Here is a 26,152-nt window from a genome sequence, read left to right as displayed (position 1 = left end):
CGAGGCCCCGTATGAATAAGATCTCGTTTGTATATAGCAAGTTCAGTCTAGCTCTTAGTAACAGAGACCTTGCTTGCTTAGACGGGAACTGTTTTACAAGTGGTTGTAGCTCGTTTAATTTACGAATATTCACCGGCAGGTGACTCGTTAGCTTGTTTGAAGCCGCTTTTTCAATTGTTTTGATCCAGTCAAGTTCCTTCACTCTGGTCAATACTTTTACTGGATTGGTGTTAAGAGTCTCCATGTCGAGTGCAACTTCTTGAAGAATTTTCTTGATTCGATCTGACCATTCGTTTAGCATCCGACATTTTTGTTCATTTATTTCTTGAAGAATCAGGTAGTAGACAGAAGGACTAACAGCTGTTTGACATTTCCAGAAAAGCATTATGGATTTGCAATTCACTGATCCCTCGAGGGAAAGAAGACTGAGTTCTTGTCTTATGCACGCTATAGGCACGCATTTTGGAAGCCCCAAGATTGACCGCCAGAACGTTGCCTCCAGGATAGACCAGATGGAAGTAGGAATATTAGGCAACGCATCTGCTCCGTAAGCTAAGGTTGGGACCACCTTCATTTTATAGAAGTTGATCACCGGGATCAATGAAAATCGACCAAATTTCCTGTCAATGGCTTTCGCTTGTGCTATGAGTTTTCTGGTTTTTTCTTTTAGGAGATTTTGCATACCAGTCTCTTTTTTGGAGTTGTCCAAGATGACTCCCAGATACTTAAATACTGTCACGATTTCGATCTGGTTTTTATTCAAAACTAGGTTCGTCTTTCCAGTAGTTTTAGTATTTTTGGACAGAGACATTAGTTTGTTTTTTTTGTCGTTTATCTCCAAGTTGTTTCTTTCCATGTATTGCTGGAGGTTACTCAACTGACGTTGCAGTCCAATTTGTGTGTGGTCGAGGAGTATAACGTCATCTGCGTACAGGAGCCTTCCCACATGCTCTTTCCCGATTTTTGGGGCAAAGCTGCGCACCATTTCTTCCGATATCTTGATGTCTCCCAGGAATGCCAAGAACAGTGCCGGAGCCAAAGGGCAGCCTTGTTTTACGCCCCTTTTTGTTGGAATCGAGGCGGATAGGAGACCCTGTTGATCCAGGCGCACCCTCATGTTTGTCTCCGAATACAGCGCTTTGATGGGTTCTAAGATGGATGGCGGGCAATTCCATGCCTCTAGCTTGTCCCATAACAGGCCTCGGTCTATACGATCAAAGGCCTGAGTGAGGTCCACGAAGACAGTGAAAATCCGAGGGCCTCCCTCAAGGACTTTATGTTTCATGATGTTCATTATCAAGATATTTGCAGATGTGCCGAAGTTTTTCTTGAATCCTGATTGTAAATGGTCTTCACAAGGTGCCGTTTTAGCCCACGCCTTAAATTCCTTTAGCAAGAGGGACCCGAACACCTTGCCTATGCAATCCAGCAAGGCGATTGGGTGGTAGTTTGCCGGATCGCTTTTGTTGCCTTTTTTGAAGATGGGCACCACCGTCGCTGATTTCCATGATGGAGGGATTGATTTTGTTATGGCGCATCTCCGGAAGATTTCACACAAGAAGGCCGTCCATTCTTCAGGATGTGCCTTTAGATCCACGTTGGTGATCCCATCAGGGCCGGGCGCTCTGGAGTTCTTAAGTGTCTTGATCTGACAACTTATGTCTTCGGCGTTATCCAAGGTTATCCATTGTGCAGATTTGGAGTTCTGCTTGGGAGTCCTAGTTGTTTCTGGTAGTGCAAAGAGGGTTTTGAAGAAATTCGCCCATTCGGGTTCACCTACGTTGTTAATTATAGTTGATTTTTCTTGTGGTGTGGCTGAATTTATTAGCGACCAGAATTCTCGGCTTTTGTTCCCTCATATAGCTGTTTGGATTTCCTCGGCGTCTTGCTGAAACAATTTCGCCCGGTGCTGTTTGAGCCATGATCTATACACCCTGGTGGCCTCTATGACTGTCTTGTCTGTTTTTGTGAGGCCTCTAGCAAGGGCTTCTCTCTTCACTTTTCTAAGGACTCTCTTCTTTTCAACCAAGAGTTTGTCGTACACGTGCTTCCTGGGTTCTTCGTTGTTTTTCGGGCCCCTCTTCTTTTTATAGATCTCTAGGAGTGGTAGATAATCTGTCTCGTTTGCTTGAGTGGTAATGTTTTGAGCACAGTACTTCCGTTTAAGGCTGGTTATTGCGTTCGCTGACAATTTTATTTTTGTTCCTCTGACATTTGTTTCCAGTTGAGGTAAAGTCTTTGGGTTTTGGATCTGGTTTGTCTGCCAGGTAACGTGTAGCATGTTATGATCACTTTTACTGGTCCTAGTAACCCCAAATTCCGTAGTTAGCCTCGCCAGGCTGTCGGAGACGTAGATGTAATCAATTGTTCCGTTACATAGGCCATTTTCCCAAGTTGGGAGGAAGGTTTCTTTGGCTAGGACCTCACTCATATTATGTAGATCCCTAGATGTCATCAGTTTTGACCATGCCCTTCCTCTTGAGACTGTGGATGAAGTTTTTTGGGCCGGGTGTTCTTTACTGTTATTTTTATCACAGGAGGCGTTGATGTGCCCGCACAGCAGTAGGTGTAATGCCGCGTGCGTGGATGTGGCCGAGTCAATGGCTTGTTCAATCATTTTCAGAAAGTTGCTGGCATCAACAGTCGCTGGGTTCCAGTAAATGTTCATTATGACTAATGTCGATTTTGCATTTTTACCTTTGTTTGTTTTGTGCTCATTCAGTTTTGTGCTGATCATAAGTAAAGATTGATTACTTCTCAAAACTTTTGCTTCAGACAGGCCGCAGTTATGTCGAATCGCAGTCAAGATTCCTGATGTCGGACGCCCTTTCGAGCCCTTTTTTGCGGGGGCCAAAAAGATGTTGTACCCATCAAGGGAAGGCGGCTCCATTAGCCAGGTCTCCTGGAAACAGAGGACGTCGAATTCTGATAATTTTACGTCACTGGGTGCAGTAAGGTGCCCGTGGCCTCTTGTGTTCCAGGAGCAAAGTTTTAGGCCATCTGGAGCTGGTTTTCCGCCGCGTTGCTGTTGGTCGACGTGCTCCGGGATAAGCGATTGCTAGCTTTTGTGTTGTTTTTGCAGCATTTTCGGGAACCAATCCCACAATTTTCTTGCCGGAAGTTTGCTGGGAGAAGCCATCTTCTTTGCTGGTTTAGCGTCTAGTCCACGGGGGTTGGGCCTCAATTTGTCCGGGTGGACTTTAGTAGCGAGTCTGTTTGAGGACGAGTGGTCACTTTCACAATACTTTCTGTTCCTTACTGGTGACCTGTCGTAGTAGTCTTCCAATGGATGGATTAAAGGTTTCCGAGGGCAAGTATTTTCAGTACTACTCCGTTTTTTTGCTTCCTTACAGAGGTCCTCGTCTTTCCCCCTTTGATTTTGTAGATGGTTTATGGCCTCTTTGTCTCGGTTCTGGCTCCGAGCTGGCTTTTGCCGGGGCAAGACTGCACCGGCCTTTGAGGTGATTTCTCTCGTTGATTCCGTTAGATCGTATCACATTTTGAGCAGATTGGTAGAGTCGCTTTCCAGTTGACGTTTAGTGGTCCTTGAGGCAATGTACAGATGAGCCACTGCCTTTTTCCGTCTATGACTCGGGTCCACAATTAGTAAGTCTTCGGATCTTATTTGGGCTAATGACGGAATGTAGCTAAACAAAGCGAGTACACCCCCTCGATTTAAGGTGATTTCGTCGTCATTTCCCTCAATCTGTTCTAATTTCATTATCCATCTTGTCATCTCTCTTTGGACTTGAGCTTTATTATACTTTTCTGTTTTTGAGACATAATGGAATTTAAGAGGCCCGTCGTATGCTGGCCTTGCCTTTGCCGGTGTTTTGTGTCTTTTTGGTGTTGTCTGACCGCGGGACGATCTGTCCCGCCTCTTGTATTGCTTCCTCAAAGAGCTTGCTGCATTTCCAACTTTGTTGTCCTTTGTGGCATCTTTTCGGTTTCCGTTTCTGGAGTTTTCGTCTTCGTGCTCCGTCCTATGGACTTTTTTTCCTTCTTTGTTGTGTTTACATAGGTTTTCTGAGTGTCGAGGAGTTGAGTTTGATGACTCTGTTCTTACACTCTCAGGTCTTCTATTTTTGTAGGGTTTATGGACGTTTTCTTCTTTATTATTGAGTTTGCGTTGGTTTTCAACGTTTCGAGGCTCAACTGTCGCTGAGTCTGTGCTTGTTGTTTCGCTCCTTTTTTCCTGCAGGACTTCGTCGTCGCAGTAGGTACTCAAGTTTATCAAGTCCTCTTGCATAAATTCTTCTATTGTCTTTGGTGACTTGTTTGCTCTCAAGATTTCGATTTTATTTGCTAGTGACGCTGGGGCCGTTGACGGTGTTTTTTCCCCTAGTCTATTTTTTGGCTTTCCGTTTTCTTTAGACGACCCTTTGTTCGTTTTTTTTTGTAAAACGAATACTGGCTCTAATACTGGACAGATTTCACTCCTCACAGACATTTGTCCCCCTTTGGCGTTGACTTTTGCTATTGATGAGGGCGCAGTTGTGCTCCCCGTTAGGTCTATCGTGAGAGCAGTTTGAGAGCCAACTTCTTTGCAAAGCGAACTGTTTGGGGCCTGGACTAGCCCAGTCCCCGCTGCGCCCAGAGACCTCGTTTGTGCTTTGCTTGCTTTGTTGTTTTCCTGCGCTATGATGTAGGCTTCCAAGAAGTGCAATTTTGTCAGTAATGATGCTTGGATAGACGTGTGATCTTTCAATGTGTCGCTTATACCTTCGTATAGCTTCATGAATGGACAGAGAGCTATTGACACTGTTGACATTATTGCCGGTACGTCCAGATTATATGACATAGGAGTGCTTAGAGGTTGTTCCACGGGCAGCGGTGGCCGCTCTTTCATTGAAGGAGTATGCCAGTCTGACAGAGAACCCGTTTGAGACGGGCGTTGTAGCTGGATGACTTCTGTCGGTTTCCTGCAAGGTTCGTGCACCATTGAGAGATCACAAAGTACTTGATCGTTGTTAAGAATTGAGCCGTTGGTTTTTTGTTTGCATGATGGGGTGCCATTTAACTGAAGACTGACCTTTTGCATCATCTTGGTTTGCGTATTTTCCAAGGGCTCTTTGGTAGTGTCTATAGTTGTTGTTTCGTGGGTGTCTTCTTTCGTCAACAATGTCTCTTGGCCCTTTGTTTGGCCGTCACTCTTTTCTTGGGTTTCCAACAATGCAGGTAGAGGCTGATCGTTTTCCTTCGAGATCGAGGATCCATTTGCGATCTCTTGGATTATACGAGGGCTCTCTGGGTCCTCAGCCAGCTCTTGCTCCCCATGAAGTGGCACTGTCCTCTGGGGCATCAGTTTTTGGGGGCTTAGGATGTTTTCGATACGGGGCGTCAGCTCCTTAATCACTTCAGTGATACCGCGAGCCGCCTTTCCCGTATTAGTTGGAACCTGCGGTGTAGGATACTCAATCCGTCTTTGTTTAGAGGCCGGCAAGCAGTCGTTCAGGGCTTCTAGGATTTCCAGGTCAGTAAGTTCGGCCCTTCCAGCGTTGATGAGGGATGGCCGAAGGTTGAAAAAGTTTCTCAAGTTAATGGCATTATCATTTGTGTTTGTAGTTTTTTTCTGGGCTAGGCCTTTTCCTTTGGTTTGTTGCCCTTTTTTCGTTTTTTTATGCTATTTCTGTTAGCAACGTTCCCGGCTTTGTGGGGCTGTGCAGGTCTTTGGCGTTTTCTGTTGTTTGATGACCAGGTTTCATCTGTTTCTTGGCTTACATCCCCCGGAGATGGCAATGGTCCTGTACTCGGCTCAGCATGGATCAGAGCCTGAACTTCGCTAATAGTTGCCAAGGGCAGAGCTTCGTCCGCCTTCTGGGCAAAGTCTAGTTGTTGGATGTCGATGAGAGAGGCCGGCACTTGCTGGGCGGGCTTGACCCCCCTCACAGTCTCCACATGGGTCTCGCCGCCCCCCCCTCTTTCTCGAGGCTCGGGGATCCGGGCTGTCTCTGGAGGGAGCGTACGGACCTGCTCGACCACCACCTCCTCCACTCCCCGTTCCTCCTCCCCGAGGGTTAATTCGATAGCTGCCGGAGGCGGGAGGCTGCGGTCGAAGCCAGGAACGCCTGGCGGGGGAGAACCTCCCACTGGAGCTTTTCCGACTACATCGTCTCCGCATCTCGTCAGCGAATGCGTCCGCCCCCTCGCCTCCTCACCAACCTTAGCCGGCGCCGAATCCCCTCCGGGAGACGATTCCGGCAGGCGAGTGGGAAGCCAGCCTGGGGCAGGCGCGTCGACACCGGGCTCCTCTCTGCCCGGCCCCACCGCAGCAACCGACTGCTCCATGTTTGTGTGGTCGATGCAGGTGGTTTTTGGTGATAGTGTATTCGGCAATTTGGTAACCTTGGGTCTCCCTTTTGATCTTGTGCGTGATGGCTGGTCCATCATTGTGTTGGTTATCTCTTGCAAAGTTATTATTTTTTTTGTCGGTGTAGAGACTGTTGCAAGCGTTTTTAGACTGGCGCTGCGAAGACATCGTCCATCGTCGTCTTCCAGGAGGGGAGGGGAATCCATGACGGCCCTGGCTCTGGCTGCCCGGCCTGCCAGGACTGCAGGACTGTCACTCTACATCCACTCCGCGGCCGCTCCGCGGCTCAAATGATCTTTTATACTGTGGGTCCACCCACCAGCACAACAATGGTAAAAAGACTCAGGAACAGGTGAGAGCAGGTAGGAAAGGCGTGCAGTCCTCTCTAGCAGGGCAGGACTGTCACTCTACGTCCACTTATCTTTCTCAAATAAAACAATCACAGGTGGCAAAGTGTCTACAATTGGAATAAAAGAAGATGGTGGTGTAAGAATTATTTCATCCATTGGTGCCTTCTCTTAATTTCCAAAGGGGAATTTTTGGCCGAACCTTTTCACAGAAAACATCTTTTCAAAGTTCAGGAAATTCGTTTGAGCAGTGGCTACAGAGAACGTCCGTTGAGCAGTTGATAAGGAGACTCAATTCATCCCTTGAAAGAATATGAGGAGATACGTTAACAAAAGGGTGAGGTTAATTTCGGTCCCCCATTTTGTTGTTTACCTTGACCGCTCCATTTGGTTTCTATACTGCTCAGTGGCAGCGTTTGCCATCTTGTTCTGCCTCTGCAGTCTCTCCTGGGAAAGAGACATTTCTATTTCTACCCTGATGAATATGATATGAGGAAATAAAGCATCGCTTTATTATATGAGGAGCTATTGCCCAAAGAGTCTGAAAATGTCAGAAAGCATTTCTTCCTGTGTTGCCCCATGTGCCACTACAGTTTTATATCAATTGATTTTGTTTGGTGTGAATGGTGGGGCATTAATAAAGGTATACGTTTTATCTCTTTAAAAAAATATTCTATATTCTTTAAAAGTTTGTCTAATTGAAGACTGGTTTTGTTCTCAATAATGATTTGTGTCTTTTCTTCAGTGCCATCTCACAAATGTGTGCCTTTTCTTTGCCGGCATTCTCTTTAAACATTCTCATATCTTCATCTAGTTCTTGTTGTTACTTAGCTGCCAGTCTTTGTGCTGTTGCTACAGTTCTATCAATAAGCATCCAGGCCAGCAAATGTGAAGAACAGGATACTAGCACCATAGTCGAAAAGACCACTGCTGCCACCACCTCATCAGCAGCAACTGCCAACACTTACACGGATGTAGGAAGTAGTGTTTGCAGTTGCCACACAGAACTTCCCAACACACAATGTGGCACCATTTTACCTGTGTCCGCCACCACTGCCTCATCAGAACCCATGGCCACATCCATCATTGTTGAAACCCCCACCTCTGGCTCCCATGACTCTGTGTCTCCAATTGCCCACGTCAACACCACCAGCACCTCTGGTTCTAGGGAGCCTCTGGCTGCAGCCACCAATGTGGCCACACCGACTCAGCCTCATGCCTCTCTGAACTAGTCCCCGGCATCATAAGATACACTCCTGTTGCTGGTAGGTTAGGACACAACCCACTAGACTTCTAGCCTCTTCTTGCCCTTTTGCCTCTCCTAACCACTCCTTCACCTTTCTTCTCTGCCGGTGCACTGCAGTGGCACCATATTAAAGAAACCTCCCTCTCATGAAGTTGACATGAAAGATGCTGGGACACATGGATCTTTCATCCCACGACTCGCAATCCCCTGCCCATGCTAAATGCTATCTTGGAGAGATTAAACCAGACAGAACAGTGCCTGGAGCATATGGAGCACATTGTGGAGGAATAAAAGAGATACACACTGGCAATGTGTGACAGAGGGCACCAAGGACGATGACATCTGCTATGGACACAGAGTGGAGGGGCATAAGGTGCAGGAGTTGACAGAGCTCATGTCCACTAACAATGAAACTTTTATGTGGGCAAAACCCCTGATGTACCAGTATATCTACTGGAGGACTAGGCCAGTTCCGGCTTGGCCACACAACCAAGGATTCTGTGAACAGAAGCCCACAGCATGCACTCTGCTCCCTACCTACAACACAGCGATGTGGAAAGCACACAACGGGTGAGAGTGGTAGGGTCGGGCTTGGGATTTTTGGATAACGGTAATGGGATGGCCTGGGTATGCTGTTGTAAATAAAAACATGTTAACATGCACACAAATTAATCCATTGATCAGTATGCTTAGGTCATCGATTTGGTTGTATGGATGCGTGCCAATCTTGAAAAAGGTGCATATAGTTGATCATAAATAGTTGTCTATGTGTCCCTGACAGATGAATTGTCCTTCCCTTCCATCAGGAGCTTCATCCTTTGGTGGCATGTGGTCCCCTACACCATTGCATCCTCAGAATCCAGGATCCCATATCTCTCTCTAGAGGCATGGGTACAGCCTTTAAATGCACATGCTGTGCAGCATTGTACACATGAGGGCAATCTTTCCCACTTTCTCTGACATGTGCATGAGGGCCCCCTTATGTAATGGATGACCTTGTACGTGCCCTTCAATCGTCCAATTGTGGGCACAATGCATGGCCTCTCCTCCCCTGGTCTGCATGTGTGCCTGTTTCTATGCCACCACCTGTGGTATCCCAGGATTCCTAATGGGAGTCACGGGCAATGCCAGCTGCAGGCAGTGAGAGCCAGATGCAACAGCAAAGATATTTGCTAATAGAATTGCTAGTTTGTGAAGGGGAGAGTAACTCAGGTATTGGGCTTGTCACCTGTTTCTTTCCTCGTCTACATATCATCCTATTACACTTTGGGTGAACAGGGAGTGCCCACGAGCAGAGCTCATCCTGGCATGAATTTTGCCAAGCCACCTTACCATGGTCTTTCCTTAGGGGACTAAGCCCCTCCCTTGGGACTTAGTTGCAATTAGTGTAAATTGAGCTATTTTAAATTATTCTAACAGTCACTGGTTCTACAATGTGTCAGCCCAAAGACGTGTATAAGCTATGCAATTTCTTCTAGTCTAAATATGTTCCAAAATCTACTTCTAGCTCATCTCATTAAATTCAAGTTTATCCTGCTCTAAGTGGCTCCTTTTACATAAATCAGATGTTTTTTTATTTTATATGTCAGAAAACTCTGGGCATCTCAGAACTACTCGACCCAGGAATACCCAAATGAACTCTCTGTAAAAAATGCCTGGAACACCCTTGAGCAGATCTTTGTGTCTAATTCTTGTGGTTCTATGTCATATCATCGACAGTCATTTTTACGAATGCATTTTGCAGAATAAAGTCATTACATTGTTTATTTTTTTATGTCGAGGGTGTTCCCCCCGTAATTCCCCCCACCCCACCTATTTTTAGCAGTTCCTGACACCCCAATCCCTTATCTGTCCTTTCCCACCCCCCTCCCAAAATGTTGATGATGTTTTTCAGCAAAGTGTTTTCGTAAAAACACCTGCCGAAAAAACGACTGTCGATGAAACAACGTTGTACCAGTCTTGTAGGCGTCAACCTACCAGAAATCCCTGCCAAAATCCAGTATTTAGTCTCACAGCCTGACATTGGGTTCTGCAAGAATGAGACACAGATGTTTACGATCATGGTTTCTGCCTGTCTCAAAAGTCTGGAATGCTGTTGCCCAAAACTGGTGGGCCTGGATGCTTGAATAATCTCTGGAATCAATCTAGGATCCACACATGAATAGAATCCCTGGAAAAGTCCTTGCAAAGTTTCAATGTGGCAGCACCCATTGATTGGGTGGTCACCAACTGTTTAAATAGATGCAAACATATGATTGGAAGTATTTCATGTTCTAACATGGGATTTTGCATTCATTTATTTATTGGACGAATCTCAAAGAATGAATACAAATCCACCTGAAAAGCAATCATGTGGAAGGTCTGCAAGACTGCAAACTTTCAATATTATCTGTAATGATGAGGTACTGCCAGTATTCATGGACACCACATGTTCATCTTGCCCAAAGAGAGTCCTTGCAGGACTCTCTTCCTTGGATCTGCTGTGTGGAGCTGAGGTACCAGGTCAAATAATATGTGCTTCCTGAGTGAGACTTGCTGCTCTAACTGTGTGGATCTTACTTGAAGAGGTGAATGCATCACGACTTTGAGTGCTAGCAACTATACATTCTTGAACCCTGTAGTTAGTAAATAACTGAAATGCACAGAAATAACGTGGGTCACATTGGAATGTATGCCTTCCAGAAGCAATGTTTGCATAAGTCACTGAAGTGGCTCTGTCAAAAAAAAGATGAGTGGACCTAAATGAGAGATGTCAAATACCTGGACAAGTTCATGAATGTGCATATCCATGGCAAATGTGTGGAGTGCACAATGCTGACTACTCATCTCCCCTGCAACACCTGAGGACATATTTCAGTCATATAAAGTCATGCATGCTGGCACTGTAGGGGACTGTACTACAGGACTTAGCCTGTTCACCCCGTCATCGTTCTGTTCATCTTACGCTTTTGTTTTGACGTTTAGATAGATGATATGATATAGGTCATTTATAACGCACCTGTACACATGTGTTTCTAGGCGCGACAAGACAAGGAGGGGGAAACAGAAGAAGGACAAAACGATGATCTTACTAGTCTTTGTGTCATTCAGATCGTGCCATTGCGGAGAAGAGGAAGGGGAGAAGGGCCAGGGGTGGGGGAGTGCAGGTAACTCAATAAGTGCTGCCAGAGGTGGTTCATAAGTGCAGAGAGAAGGGACTTTAGGGTTGCATATACAGAACCTTAAGTGCTGGGGGAGCCCGGAGGCAGTGTAAGGGCAACTGGACATGAAGGAGCCTGGGCTTGAGTTCAGTGGGTGGCCAGGTGACCAGTGTGTGAAGCAGTCAGGGACATCAGCAGGGGAGAGGAAGAGAGAAAGTGGGAGTGAAAGGCAAGTCTTGAGTTGCTTTCGGAACCAGAGGTTTTTCTGCTTCAGTTTGGGAGAGGCAGAAAGGCTGTTCCAGAGGGAGGCCCCAGCCGAGGAGAGATATCTGCCCCCCACTCTCTGCTTGGAGAAGCGTCTGGCCCTCTGAGAGTTGGAGGTGGATGAGAGGAGAGATCAAGAAGGAAGATGTTTAGGAAGAGAAAGTTGGAGGTAGTGCAGTCCCAGGCCCCAGAAAGCCTCATGGATGATGCAAAGGGTATTGAACTTGATCTTTGCAGCCACAGGGAGCCAGTGAAGAGATTTCAGGGGTGGAGATATGCAATCCCTGGGCTTGAGGCCAAGGACAAGTCTTGCCGTTGTGTTCTGGATACGTTTTAAAGGTTGCAAGAGTAGAGTCAGGCAGATTTAAAAGAGGCTGTTGCAATAGTTCAGCCTAGAGAGAACCAGGGCCCTAGAGAAAGTGAGCTTCTGGGGAAAAGTGAGAAAAGGCAGAATACCTCTGAGGATCTGCAGCTGATAGTGTGACTTCTTAGAAACTGATGTAGATGTGAGGAGAGAAAGAGAGGGTGTAGTCGAAGATGACACCAAGGTTCTTAGCCTCACAGGAAGGAGCAGGAAGAGGGCACAGAGTCGGCGGCCAGAGAGAGAGGGACGGAGGGAGCAGGTGTCCTGATAAGGAGGATCTCAGTCTTACTGGTATTAAGGCAGAGATAATTGGCGGCACCAATTCCTGAATTACAGCCAGACAGTCTGGTATGAGGGACGGAGCAGAGGTGGCTGAGGGGAGCATGAAAGAGAGCTGGGTGTTATCCACATACCACTGAAAATGTGAGCAGAAAGTAGCGATGCGTTGGGCAAGAGGTATCCAGTAGTGGTTGTAAAGCCAGGGAGAAAGGTTAGACCCCTGTGGAACACCCCAAGTAGAGAGAGAGAGATGAAAAAGAGAAAATACCCCAGTTGTACCTGAGAGGGTCAGTCAGTGAGAAAGGAGGTCAACCAGGCCAGGGCCTGACCACTGATACCTAGGTTGTCAAGGAGGAGATTCAGCAGGATGCCATGGTTTACCATGTCAAAATCAGAGGATGGATTGAGGAGAATGAGGACACAAGGAAGATTGGAGTCAAGATTAGAGAGCAGGTTTTCAGAAGAGTAGTTTCTGTGGTCTGGCAGCTCTGAAGCCAGACTGGTGGTTGTGGAGACCACCAACATATTCAGTATGCAGATTAAACTGGGAGATGGCCAGAAGTTTGCCCAGGAAAGGAGTGATGGAGATCAGGCGATGTTTAACCAGATACGAAGGATCGGCAGATGGCTTCTTTAGAAGGGGGGCACACGGGAGTGATTAAAGGGGTGGGGAAGGTTCCAGTGGTAAAGGAATGAGTACACAAATTGGCCAAGGCTGGAGCAAGGATGGCAATGTGGTTCTTGAAGTTCTGAATGAGCAGGGGAGAACCTGCATTGACAATACTTTCATAGATCAGACTAGTCTAGAAACATTGTCTGGGGTGAACAAGTTAAATGAGGAGAAAGTAGGAGGAGAAACAGCGAAGAAGGGTTAGGGGTGGTAGAAGAGGAGGAAAAAAAGGTAGAGGAACAGAGAGTGGACAGGATTTCCTGAGTTTCAGTGGTGAAATGAGAAGCCAAGGCCATGCACAAGGTCTGGGAGGGAACAGGAGAGGTAGAGACTGCAACAGGATTGGCGAGCTCCTTGCAGATTTGGAAATGTTTGGCCCACTTGTGAGATGCTGCAGAGACACAGGCTTGGGTGTAGGCTCTCTTCTTAGAGAGGACAGAGAGTCTGTACTGCCTTTGGAGCAGGCGGCAGGCCAGTTTGTCAGATGGTACGCCTGGTTCCCTACACTTCCTCTCAGATAAAAAGTATATGCTCAAAATACGTATATTTAGCCTTGTGTTGCACCATATGTGCATCTGCCCAGCTTCCTGCCTATTGGTTAACAGTGATTGCTAGGTGAACAAAGGAAAGCTTGAACATCTCTCTTTGCTGTGATTGATATGTTGCCTCATATCCTAAGCACAGGGTTAAGCAAAATCATCCGAAATTGTATTTATAGTGGTGGGATTGTTAAACTTTTATATGAAATATATGTTGCAGTAAATATCATTTGGACGCAGTTTTGGTGCATAATTAATACAACGAAAAGGATTAAACAAATCCATTCCTTCGCCAAAAATGCCATGTCTGCACTGAAAATCGAGATCAGTGGCCAGGGGGAATTGCTGATTAAAATTCAGAAATAACAAGGAGAGCGAGGCAACTCTCCAAGAAGTGGATGAAGAGGACATTGTCTTGGAGACCGTGCACCCATCCCAGGAATTAACAGCGGGGGGGGGGTTGCCTGAGTGGCAGCAAACATCAGTTCATCAGTGTCACTTGGAGTGGAAACACTCTGACTTAAGTGCCTGGAAGTGGAAATCCAGTGTGGACAGCTTGCAGAATAAAAGACTCTCTATGACCTAGCCTTAGAAAGGCAGAAGCTGGATGCAGAGTGGGCTGCAGAGGACAGCTGATTGGCTGCATTGGTAGCTGAGAAGAACCAAACTCATCAAATGAAGCTCGAGAAATGTGACCTTGAAACGAAGGTAAACAGTCCAAAAATCACACTCAGAACAGCTAATGGAGCAGATAAACATGTCTGCTCCCATCTCTAGGAAGAGCTCAATGGTGTAATCTGTGTTGTGTGTGGAATGATTTGTCACGGTTTTCTTCACTCTGGTTGGCATACACTATGCACAATTTGAGTGACGAGGATAAAGCAGTCTGATTACTTAGCCGCTGGAGTAAGAAAAGATGCGATGTTCAGAAAGAGAATGTGAGTCGGAAAACATGGATGAATTGATCAATGAGAAATTTGAATGGTTCGGTTTGTGGACACAAATGGCACATGTATGAAGAAATTAATTTCGACAGCATGTTAAAACACATTTTGAATGTGCTGGTAGAGAGGAGCTACTGAGTTTCAAGTTTGTATTCATAAACTAAAAATTGCCTGGATTTTTATAATTAGGGATGGGCAAATTGTCTGAATATCATTCTGTGTCAAAATTGACGAATTCTGGGCAAAATTCACTCGATCCACCGCCTTAAATTTAGTTTTGTGGAAATAAGTTTTTTTTTTCCCTTGGAAAACTGAGATTTATGTTTTCCCTCCTGAAATTTCGTTTTTCCCCAACATTTTGTTTAACACACGATTTTGGGGAAAGAAACAACATTTGTGTGCAAAAACAGAAATCTTCTAAAACATGTAGTGGAACATTGACAAAACCTCTCAGCCAATAAAAAGGAATTGGTGGCGAATTTCGCCAGTTTCTCTTCGCCCACCCCAGGTTATAATCAGTGTTTACAGACTTATTTTGCAGGCAGGATTGTGCACCAGCATTTCTTTTGAGTCTATCCATAAATAAACGATTGCCCTCCACTGGGCTGACAAACAGCGCTCACATTTGCAATTAAATGATGGCATGTCAGAGAGTGTTTAATTTTCATTTAGGAACACTGCTTAACAGCAAGCAGTGTTCACAATTAAAAATAAATACTGTCCGACATGCAAGCATATCGACAGCGTTTATTTGTATTTGTAAACACAGCCTGCCATGCCAGCATGACAGGCAATGTCTACAATGGATCCCCGTCTGTTTAAGAGCATTTGCGCAGGCATGAAAATCCATGCCAGTGCAAATTCTAGAGCATTTGCATGGCAGAGAGGAAGGAGTTGGCAGAAACACAAGTTGCATTGTGCCCCTCTTGTCCACCATACAAATGATTGAAAATAGGAGGTAACGTTAATGGAAGGCATAAAAGCCTTGCTTTTATGTGTTCCATTAATGTTACGCCCTATTGAATTTTTTTTTTATTTCAATATTTTTTTTTTAGTAAGGTATGTAGTATACAATCATAAAGTCATAACTTCATAAACATAATGCAGTGAAACCTTTACATTAGTATAGATTAAACAAACTATAGCACAGTGTTGTGCAAAACTGTAGAACGATTTCTGCATTATGATGTCTTAAGTGGGGGAAGACAAACACAAGACTGACATTTGACAAACACGAAATGTGAGGGGAGGGGGGAAAAGAGGGGAGGTAGATATTAATGAAGAGAGGCACATTGGCATATATTACAGTAAATATTCAGTTAAGTGATCAGATCAATATTCACATGTAAAGATCTTGGGAGCATCAAAGGAGTATGAGATATTTGAGGATGTCACATTCCGTGCGTGGTTACATTAAAGTGATTCAGATAGCGAATGAAAAATGACCACTTAGCATTAAACTTGGCTATAGAATTAAGATTGTTTGCCATGCACATTTCCATCTTTTGTGTGAGACATATATTGTTCCACCAGCTTCTTATACACAAGGAACGAGAATCTTTCCAATTGGCAGTTATACACTTCTTAGCCAAACAAATAAAAAGATCATAGAGTTTGGATGCACCAGAAGGCAAGTGGGTGGTAATAGCCAGACTACCTAAAACAATATTCATAAATGAAAGTGGTATGTCAGTGAAAAAAATAGAGTTAAGGTATTTCCACACTTGTTGCCAGAACTTGAGTGTATAGGTACATGAGAAGAACATGTGCTCATACGATGCAGGAGTGACTCCACATGTCCAACAATTATCATTGTTATTGATATTGGATAGAAATAGTTTGGCTGGTGTGATGAAAGCTCTGTGTATAAAGAAGAAAAAATGTTGGGAGTTATTTGCTGATGTTGAGATATATTTGATTCTAGAGAAGAGCTTAGACCATGTGTGAGCGTTTAAAATGTGTCCAAAGTCATCTTCCCATTTGTGGCGTATCGAGCACAACTTCAGGGATGATATGAGAATGTTGTAGAATGTTGAAGCCTTTGTGTCAGTGGGCATTGTAAGATGTAGCAATCTTGAGGCATCAGGAGTCAGAATATCATTGGAGGAGCTGTGGAGAGCGTCAAAGCAAGAATTAACTAATTCATTATAGAAGTTGTAATCTGTGTTGGGGATTGAGAATTGATTTTTAAGCTGCTGAAAGGAAAGGATAGATGATTTATTTATGATTTGTTGTATAAATCTAATACCCTTTTTCTTCCAGGATTTTCTGTTTAGGGTTTTATTCTTAATCAGTATCTTATTGTTATGCCATAGGTAAGGAGAAAGGCGTTTTTTTGGGGAGTCTGTCTGTGTGAATAAAAAGAGTTGGAGGGCTGATATTGTGGCTCTAATGGGTTCTGATATAGCCAGCAAGGAGTGCTTAAATATATAAATGAGGTCGGTGATTTCTACAGGATACATTAACTGCTTCTCTATGGTACACCATGTGGCAATGTCTGATGTTATGGGGCAGGCAAACCAATATCTAGCTTGCTTCAAAAGAAAAGCAGTGTGGTATGCTTTGAAATCAGGAAACCTGACCCCTCCTTTGTCATATGGTGCCTTCAATTTGATTAAGGCTATTCTTTTGCTTTTGCCCTCCCCCCATAGGAAATTTAGTAGGATAGAGTAAATTGATTTATAAAAGGAAGGAGATATCGGAACACATAAGATTTGTAGATAATATAAAATTATTGGTGATAACATCATCTTGATCGTATCTAGTCGGCCCCACCAAGACAGATATAAGGGGGACCATCTGGATGTTAATTCCTTAAGTCTATCTAGTAATGATTGTGTGTTCTGTTTAATGGTGTCTTGGATGGTAGGAGCAAATCTAAGGCCTAGATATTTAATAGAGGAACTGCACCATTTAAAACCAAAGGGGTCTATGTCATGTTTAAAGCAGTAGGGATTGAGGGGCATAAATGCTGACTTATCTTTGTTAAGTTTGTACCCTGAAACCGAGCTAAATTGGGATAGTACTTCGAGTAAATATGGGAGGTGTGTTTTTGGGTTTTTGATGAGAATAAGGATGTCATCAGCGTAAGCAGCTATTTTAATATGGCATGTGCCACTTGCTATACCTGGAATATTTTTATTGGATCTGATTAATTCTAGTAACGGTTCTAAGGAGAGGATGTATAGAATAGGTGAGAGGGGGCAACCTTGTCGAGTACCTCTGCTGAGGGAAAAAAATGGGGAGGTAAGACCATTAATACATATTGAAGATTTTGGGGATGAGTAAAGTAAACTGACTAGAGAAAAGAAATTGTCACTGCAACCGTGCCAGCGGAGGGATTGAAACATGAAGTCCCAGCTGATTCGGTCAAAGGCTTTTTCTGCATCTAGTGCTATAACCGCTGCGCCCTGTTTATCCTTTTTATTTTTATTAGATAGATGGATAGCATTTAGAAGGAGTCTGGCATTGGAAGAGATGTTGCGCCCTTTAAAATAGCCGACTTGTTCAGGTTTGACAAGAGAAGGAAGGGAGGATTCGATCCTGTTGGCTAAGATTTTTGCAAAGATTTTACTTTCTACGTTTATTAGAGAGATGGGCCGATAATTACCTGGTAATGACGGGTCCTTATCGGGTTTGGGGAATAGAATAAGCCAGTGGTCGAAGTGTACGAAAAGAAGTGGTGGAGCTATGTTCCCTACTGGTCTGCACCGATCCCCGCAAACCCCATCGCCACACCCCCTCCCATGCACAATATAAACCCCCAGATGCATGCTCCTGCAGTTTAAGGGAATGTTCAGTGCACTGCACTGAAAGTGCAAGTTTCAACTGCTTCCTACGCTTTTATTTTAAAACGAAACCATTCCGGAATGGTTTATTTTTAAAATAAAAGTATAGGAACAGTAAAACTTCTTTGAAAGAAGTAGAGGAGCACCGCTCCCGACCGCTCCCGCCCACTTCGACCACTGGAATAAGCAAGGCTTCTGAGAAGGAACCTGAGGACGCTCCTTGGGAAATAAAGTAAGAAAATAGATTTTGAAGCTTGGGTATGAGAGATTGAGCTAACCTATCATAGAATTCTGTTGAAAGGCCATCTGGGCCTGGAGCCTTGCTTTTACCCAATCCTTTAATTGCTTTGGAAATCTCTGGAAGAGTAATTACAGTGTCTAAAGAGGATAAATCAGCTTGGGGGTAGGAGGATCTATTAATATTATCAAAAAAGGACGTGATGTTACTATGGGGAATGGAGTTCTCGGGAGTATATAGTTTGGTGTAGAAGTCTCTAAAACAATTTAGTATATCTTTGGGATGGTGATGCCTGAAGGGTCTTTGATGTGGGATATGAAAAATTGTTCCTTTTTGGTTTTTAAGTAAGAGGCCAGTGCTTTTCCAGCTTTGTTGGATGTTTGATATATGTTTTCGTTTTGTATTTAAGAATTGTCCCTGCAGCAAGATTAGTGATCTCCTTTTTAATTGAGAAGCGTAAAGTCAGTACTTTGTTGAGATTGGTAGGGTTGGAAACACTAAAGTAATGTTGTTCGGCTGTAGTTAGCTGAGAATAAAGGTCATCTAAGTGTTTTTTGCGTAGAGCTTTCATTTTTCCACAGTAAGCCATGATGTGACCTCTCAAGGCGGCTTTAAAGGCATCCCAATTATTCACTACCGAAGTGTCACTGTCTTGATTATCCGCATAGAATTGTTGAACAAAAGACTCTACGGATAGGATGAATTGAGGGTCTTGTAAAAGAAAATTGTTAAGCTTCCACCGAGATGACGGTTTCCGAACATCAGAAAGACTGAAAGAGGTACAAACAGGGGCATGATCAGAAATAATAATATTTTCTATTTTGGAATCTATAATGCTACCTGTAAGGTTTTTAGTGGAGAAAATATAGTCAAGACGAGAGAGAGTATTATGTGGGGAAGAGTGGAAAGTATAGTCAAGTTGAGTGGGGTGAGATATTCTCCATGTATCAATAAGACCAGTTTCGGCTAAGCATCCTGAAAAGGATTTGTGTGTTTTGTTATTTTTGAACAAGCAGCTAGATTTTCTGTCCAGAAAAGGATCAAGGACTTGATTCATATCCCCACACATAATTAAATTGGTAAAGTTTTTTTGAATTATCATTTGTTTGATGGTGGTCCAAAACTTGGGATCTGGGTTGGTGGGGCCATAAATATTTAGAATGGTAACATCAGTAGAATCTATATTTAGTTTAGCCCAAACCCATCTGCCATCTCTGTCCGCACCTTGGTCGAGAACTTTGTATGATAGTTTCTTACTGATTAAAATAGCTAGCCCATTTTTTTTAGCAACAGCAGGACTAGAAATGATTTCTTTGATCCAACGGGACCTCAGTTTCAGTGTTTCTCTAACAGATAAATGCGTTTCTTGTATACAAGCTATGGAGGGGTTTAGTTTGTTAAGATGTGAGATGACCTTACACCTTTTGATGGGATTATTGCAACCTTTAATGTTCCATGTGACACATTTAAAAATCAGAACAGTTTAAATATTATGATAGCATAGCGATAATATAAGACCATATAGATGCAAATGTTAGGTGCTCTAGAACAGTGTCTGAAATAGCATTTGTGAACCATATAGATGCAAATAATGAGTGCCCAAGAACAATATTTTGAATACCAATTAATTAGAAAAGGATACATTAGGAAAACACATGAGGTAATAGGATGAGGGTTGGGGTGTCTGATCATAAACAGTTGCCTAGTGGCTTGGAGATATGGAATAGAACACTGATCAGACTGGAAAAAAAGGAGGCTAGGGGAGTTTAAATTTGTAGGGAAGGGTGACACCCGCTGAGTCATCAATAGGGAAGTAGAGCGACTCAGGATGGAAGATGGACGTCACGAGGCCACCCGTCCCACGTCATATATATAGGAGATAATCATGGCATTACATTTGTAATAGTAAGGAGAGAAAGGGAGTAAAACGTTCATGGAACAAAAGAGGTGGAGGTACTTGCAGGCGAGGTAGTGTCCATGTTATCAGATTTGATGGATCGTATAAATAATTTTAGGTCTGCTGGTTCTTCAAATATTCTGGTACGGCCTTCATATGTTATTTTGAAAGAACAAGGGTTGTATAGCCCATAACGTATATTGAGCTGTTTTAAGGCTGGGCAAAAGGATAAGAATACTTTCCTGCGCTGGGCCGTGTTTTTAGCGACATCCTGTGAAATGAAAATCTTAGAGCCATTCCATATAAGGGATTTACGTTCTTTTGCTGCAGATATAATGAGCTGAAGTTGGGAGTATTCTAGAAGATAAAAGATCATTGTTCTGGACGAAGGTCGAGGAGAGGTGGAAGTAGATAGTTGGCCGACTCTATGAGCACGTTGAATATTAAGTGTTAGATCAGGGGGTAAGTGAAGCAGCTTTGCTAAAAATGTTTGCAAAAAGACAGTGGTATTAGTTCCCTCTGATCCCTCTGGCAGCCCTGAAATGCGGAGGTTATTACGTCTGCTGCGATTTTCCAAATCTTCATTGTGTTTTTGAAGTTCTTTTATTGCATTTTCCAGTTGTGTTACTTTAGGTGTAGTTTCTTCTACTTGACCCACTCTCTTCTCCACCTCGTCCATTCTATTCTCAAAACCCCTCCATCTGTCGTCCATCTGTTGTAATTTTAAATTTGTAGTCTCTATGAAGGGTTTGAGTGATCTAATTTCTGCCAAAATGGCATCCAAAGCAGGGTCCGAGATGCCCAATGGAGGAGGTGAGTCACTTTTGGGTCTCTTGAGGTTGGCAGTGGGAGTATTAGGTTCTTTGGTAGTTGAAGTATTGTTTTTTTTGTTGGCCGCCATGATATTGGCTGCAAAGTATGGATATATGAGCAATTGAAAAGAGCTTGGTTAGCAATATTAATGATGGAAAGTAAAGAATTGCAGAAAGTTGTTACATGTAGAGCAATAGTAGGTTCCGTTTCAAATAGAAGCTATTTTGAAAAGTGTTTGTGATGTTAAGCACATATGTATAGAGTCTTTAAATAGCAAATTCTTGATGTTCTATATACCAAAGTTTACAATTATTATGTCCATATTATTTAGGTAGTACTACTCCTGATAGAGGAGGTTAATAGAAGCACTGTTGAATAATAAGGCGTAAACTTAGGAGTGAGTTGAGAGTGCTACAAGCCTTGTAGTGGTAGGAAGCTTCCAGTTAATATGGGTATCCAGTTACAGTCAAGTTCAATTTTGAGTTGTAGTTATACCCAGTTCCATGCATATTCCTGCATATAGAATGCGTGGTTCACATATGGGTGCTCGCTATCAGAACCAAAATCGAGCAAAAAATAGAAAGGGTTGTGTCACATGAGTGGAAAAGTGTGGAGGAGATCCTGTGCAATAAAACAGTATTCCTTTCTATGTTTCTTTATTGTTGTTTTTTTTTCCTCTTTATTTAGTCCCAAAAGTCTCAGAAATTATGAAAATGGGATGTTCAATTTCTTCTTTGTGTGGAAGGGTATAACCGAGATATTGGTTATATTTAAATAGTTTCTGTGTCTTGTGGCGTGTGGTTTCTTATAAAGCCGTATTGGGCTTCCTAATCCTCTTTTTTTTTTTTCTCCTCAGGGAAAGCTTTATTTATGGTGCTGTTGCGCGCCGGCACCAGAGGCAGCAGTTTTGAGGCGGGGAAGAGAAGGAGGGCGGACCAGGCCGCAGCCGGCGCGTCACGTAACACGTGACGCCGACACTTACTTCACTGCTTCACTGTGGGCGGATACCGGAAGGCGGCTGCGGCGGTCCCCGGAGCTTGTATGCTGGAGCTGGTGAGCCGGCGCGGGTGAACGTGGAGCTGCGCTGAATTTCGTTCAGCGGTTCGTGGAGGAGGTCCGGACCATGGCGCAGGAAGGAAAAGGTAAGTAATAGGGGAAAAGAATAAGGGGAAATGCCTTATTTAGTACACGGTGAGACGGAGCTGCCAGGTCACGCCGCCATCTTCGTCGGCGTCAAGCCACGCCCCCCTGCCCCATTGAATTTTAGCACTGTCAAGGTGGGCCATAAGAACAGAAGGAAAGAATCTCAATGTTGCTTGGCCTAGTAAGATCGGTGTCTCTGTCCTCCCTCTCTCCCCCCTTACTTGCCTCGTCTCGCCTTGAAACACTTCTGTTTAGGCGCTTGATAAATGCCATATCATATCATATCAATATCAAGAGGTAGCATGAAACGTGAAGTCGGATAAGGACGGTCAAAACCAAGCATGAGGCTCCGATTTCTAAAAATGGCGCATTGTAGAGCAGCACATTGCAGACATGCCTAACTTTTATTTTAGAAGCCGGGGTGTATTAATATCACCTGGAGGGTACAATTATCTAGGGCATATTCATTGATTAACGTCTCAGGATATGGTCTAATGCGTTGACATTAGAGAAGGCGATAATCTCACGCTTTATAAAATGAATGCTCTCTTGGGAACCCCTGGCTGCATAGCACACACCTTACCTCGGGGAGAAGGCATCATTGCACTTGACATGGCAATGCAGCTGGCCACAGAATGCACTTGCAAAAGACACGCATAACGCATGAGCCCATGTAAATCAGGCATGCTTGCCACAATGTCCTAGTAGGCACGGTGTCCATTTCTATCAAATACACACTGTGTCATTCTATCAAATACACACTGTCTCACACATGAATGTTTCTACATAAATCTGTACTTTCACAGATGTCTCTGGCACAGGTGCCTTTGTCTTTCCTTGAAGGGACTAGGGCACAGGTTTAAGTTGGCCTCGGTGCCATTTGTGAACATGCCAAAATCCAGGGTAGGAGCATGTGACAGCATCACAGTGGATACTTAAACACGTTGAAGAATACATATATGGCAAAGTAAAATGAGTATTTACGGATAGCGTATGTGCACGACGCCTGCCCAGCCATTACAAGTTGAAACGTAAGGAAAGTGTTTGCATGTTGAAATGAGATCTATGCCCTTAAAGAATGAATGACATCCGTTGGATGTTTACAAGGGAAGACATTTCAGGTTATCTAACGCCAGGTGTGAGTAGCTCTTTCAATCCTGCGTTTTTCATTGATTTCTGCAATAGTATATTCATATGGGAATAGCACATCTATAAATATGGCCTGGCAGAACTGATCACCCCGGCAACGGGTCAAGCTTAGAAGTCTTATCAGTGGCAGTATGTCAGTGAGATGCTTCAGCTTGGCTCAGTGCACTTCAAGCGCACACCTGCATAGTCATGTTGCATTGGAATACTAGATATGTACATATCCCAGCAATACTTTCGTGTTGTGGCACATACACACTGCAGAATCAAAGTACCATAAACACATGTTTTCCTCGTACTCCCCGCTTGGTACTTGCAAACCAATGATTGTGAATTCATACACTAAGCTTTGAGAAAGGGAGAAATGTGTGTTCTAAGATTGCTGGCTGGAGCATTGCCAACATTACGGAAATTGGCCTTTACTAAAACTGTTTCCTCCTCTAATGGCCATCAAACTGGGAAATACCAGCAATATGTGTTTAATGAAGTGTTTGCTATCTGACTATCCGTGCTAATTGTGGAACTATGGATTCTTGCAATGTCAATTGTTTTGAGAGGCTCTGAGAACTGTGCTGTCTGTGGTCCATTAGCTGCGCAATTATGTATTGTGCACATAGTTTGTACGTATGTATGGCATGCATATATGTATGTATATATGTTTGTATCTAAGTATGTTGCATGTAATTGACCAAACAGCTCAAGGAGCACTGTACAATAATCGTGGAATTAGGAATATACTTTGTGCTCCTGGCTTTGGTGGTAATTGTGAAAACAGTACTTATTTGAAATATTGCCTGATTGTTGCCACTTGCTTGATTGTGGGCCTGGTAGTATATACCTCACACCGTGTTCCTTGGAAATTCATTTTAATGTAATTAAGACGTGAACTACTACTATCCATTCACTTTTTACTTCCACCCAAAATGTTGAAGCAGACATTGGGAAAAGCCCCAGACTTTTAAAATAATGTTTTGAACTATTGTTAAGGGAAAGTCCAGTGCAAACCTTCACATAGGCGAACACATTACGCAGGACAGGTAAGACAGATAAGTTGGAATACTTTGGTGACCCTAAGATTTCCGCATGTGGTAACAATGGTAATAAAAGAATCTGAGCAGAAATCTACCAGCGTTACGAGGGAAGATGTGTGGCAAAGAATGGATACCGAATATTGAGGATGATCTAATGAGTATTTCGTCCAATAAATGAAGACTGAAAGGTGTAAAGAAATATGAGTGGAGGAAATAGCATGGATAGAAAGTTGGGCTTTAATGGGGATATAGGCCCTGAGGCAGTGCGCTGACCCTATCAGAAACGGCCTGTTGGGCCACAGCTAAGGGGCATATCACCATTAGCACCCGTGTGGCCCCCGACACCGGTGCTAATGGTGTGTTTTTTTTCTTTTAAAAAAGAAAATTAAACTTTGCTGCATGGCCAGGCGCGCCATCGTTCCTAAATCCGTCTTCAATGTTGATGTTGGTGACATCATCAAAATTGAAAACGGACTTCGGGAAAGCACTGAGTGGTCGGGTGCCACGCAGTAAAGCTATGCTTCTAAAAACATAAAAATACACAATCTTAGCACACGTGTAGGAAAGCACACGGATGCAAAGAGGTAAGGGGTAAGGGAAGGCGGCACTGGCTAGCAGCACCAATGCTGCTCAGAACGTGTGCCTGTACCATAAAATACAGGTCACATTCCGGGCATTCTGAATGGTCAGCGCCCCCTTCCAGGGTGCTAATGGACAATACTAGAGTTAAGAATAATGCAAAAAGAAGTCAAGGTATGAAAAGAGGAAACGGTAAACAAGGAGGGTAAACAGAGATTCAGTCTCAATGAAAAGTGGACACAAGATGTTGGCTTGAGAGAAAATGGTGAAGTCTAGAGATTGACGGCCTGTCTTCTGAGGCACAATGAAAACCAAGCAATCATTCTGTGGACAGTAGCCAATGGGCGGGAATTATGGCCATACGTACAATGCAACTGCCTTGTACATTTTTCAAAAGATGGTTGGTCTGTGCCAGACTGCTCTGGCACACCAGATGCTGTACATCGAGGATTGTCTTGGCTTTAGCTATTACATTCTGTAATAATTGTAATTGTAACTGTAATGTAATGTAAAGTTGTCTTATACAGAACACCAATTCCTCAAAGTGTCCCAAGAAGCTGAGTGCATAATCCCTTTGCCTAAAGGGTGTGCTGTGACTGCTGGAGGTGAAGAGAAGTGTGCTGACAGTGAAAGAAAGGGTGTTGGAGTGGGGTTTATGATGGGTAGTGCAATATCACTGCAATCTTGAATTTATTTGCAGTATCTCTAGCTCCTCACTAGTTAATGATGTTTTCCCAAGCTCTTTTGAGAGCTTGATGTGGTTTTTATTAGGCCTTGTACCAAGCACTGCTGCCATTTGTATGGTATACACACACTCTGGATGATCTGAAGATAGTGGGTGTGCTTGCTTACTTTGGAGAAGAGGGAAAGGAAAAAGGGCTGTGCTTTGTGTTGGGGATGCAGATCAGAAGTACCCTGAGCTCGGCATGCTTGTAAGCTTTATAGGTTTGAAATGTGGGAGGCATTGAAGACTTTTAAGCCGATTCATGGAATTATTAGCGCGGCGCAAGTGGCCAAAAACGAGCGAATCGCAGTGGAATAGCGTAAAATCGCAGTGCAAGTGCGAAAATCGCACGAAAAGCAGCGCACATCGATTCATGGGAGGCCATGCGCGAGAAAACCATCGGATGTGCGATAAAAAAGTGCGCGGCGCACATTGGCGCACAGGCCATCTAACGGCGTGCGCCAGGTTACAGCGAAAATCGCACAGGCCACAGCGAAAATCGCACATAGCGCGGCGCACGCAACAAAAGTAGGCGGAACACGGGGCGTAACACTCGGAATGGGGAACAACTTGCCAAAATGTGGGCGTCATGGGGGAAGCACAGGGTACAAGTGCGCGGAACGCCCACACGCTCGCCTACAACACGTATTCATGGAATAGAATAGGGCAAAAAAGCGCACGCTCAAACCA

The sequence above is a fragment of the Ambystoma mexicanum genome, chromosome 5q (assembly GCF_040938575.1).
Source record: "Ambystoma mexicanum isolate Mex_15411 chromosome 5q, UKY_AmexF1_1, whole genome shotgun sequence".
NCBI lineage: Eukaryota > Metazoa > Chordata > Amphibia > Caudata > Ambystomatidae > Ambystoma > Ambystoma mexicanum.
Note: the sequence above shows the minus strand (reverse complement) of the source record.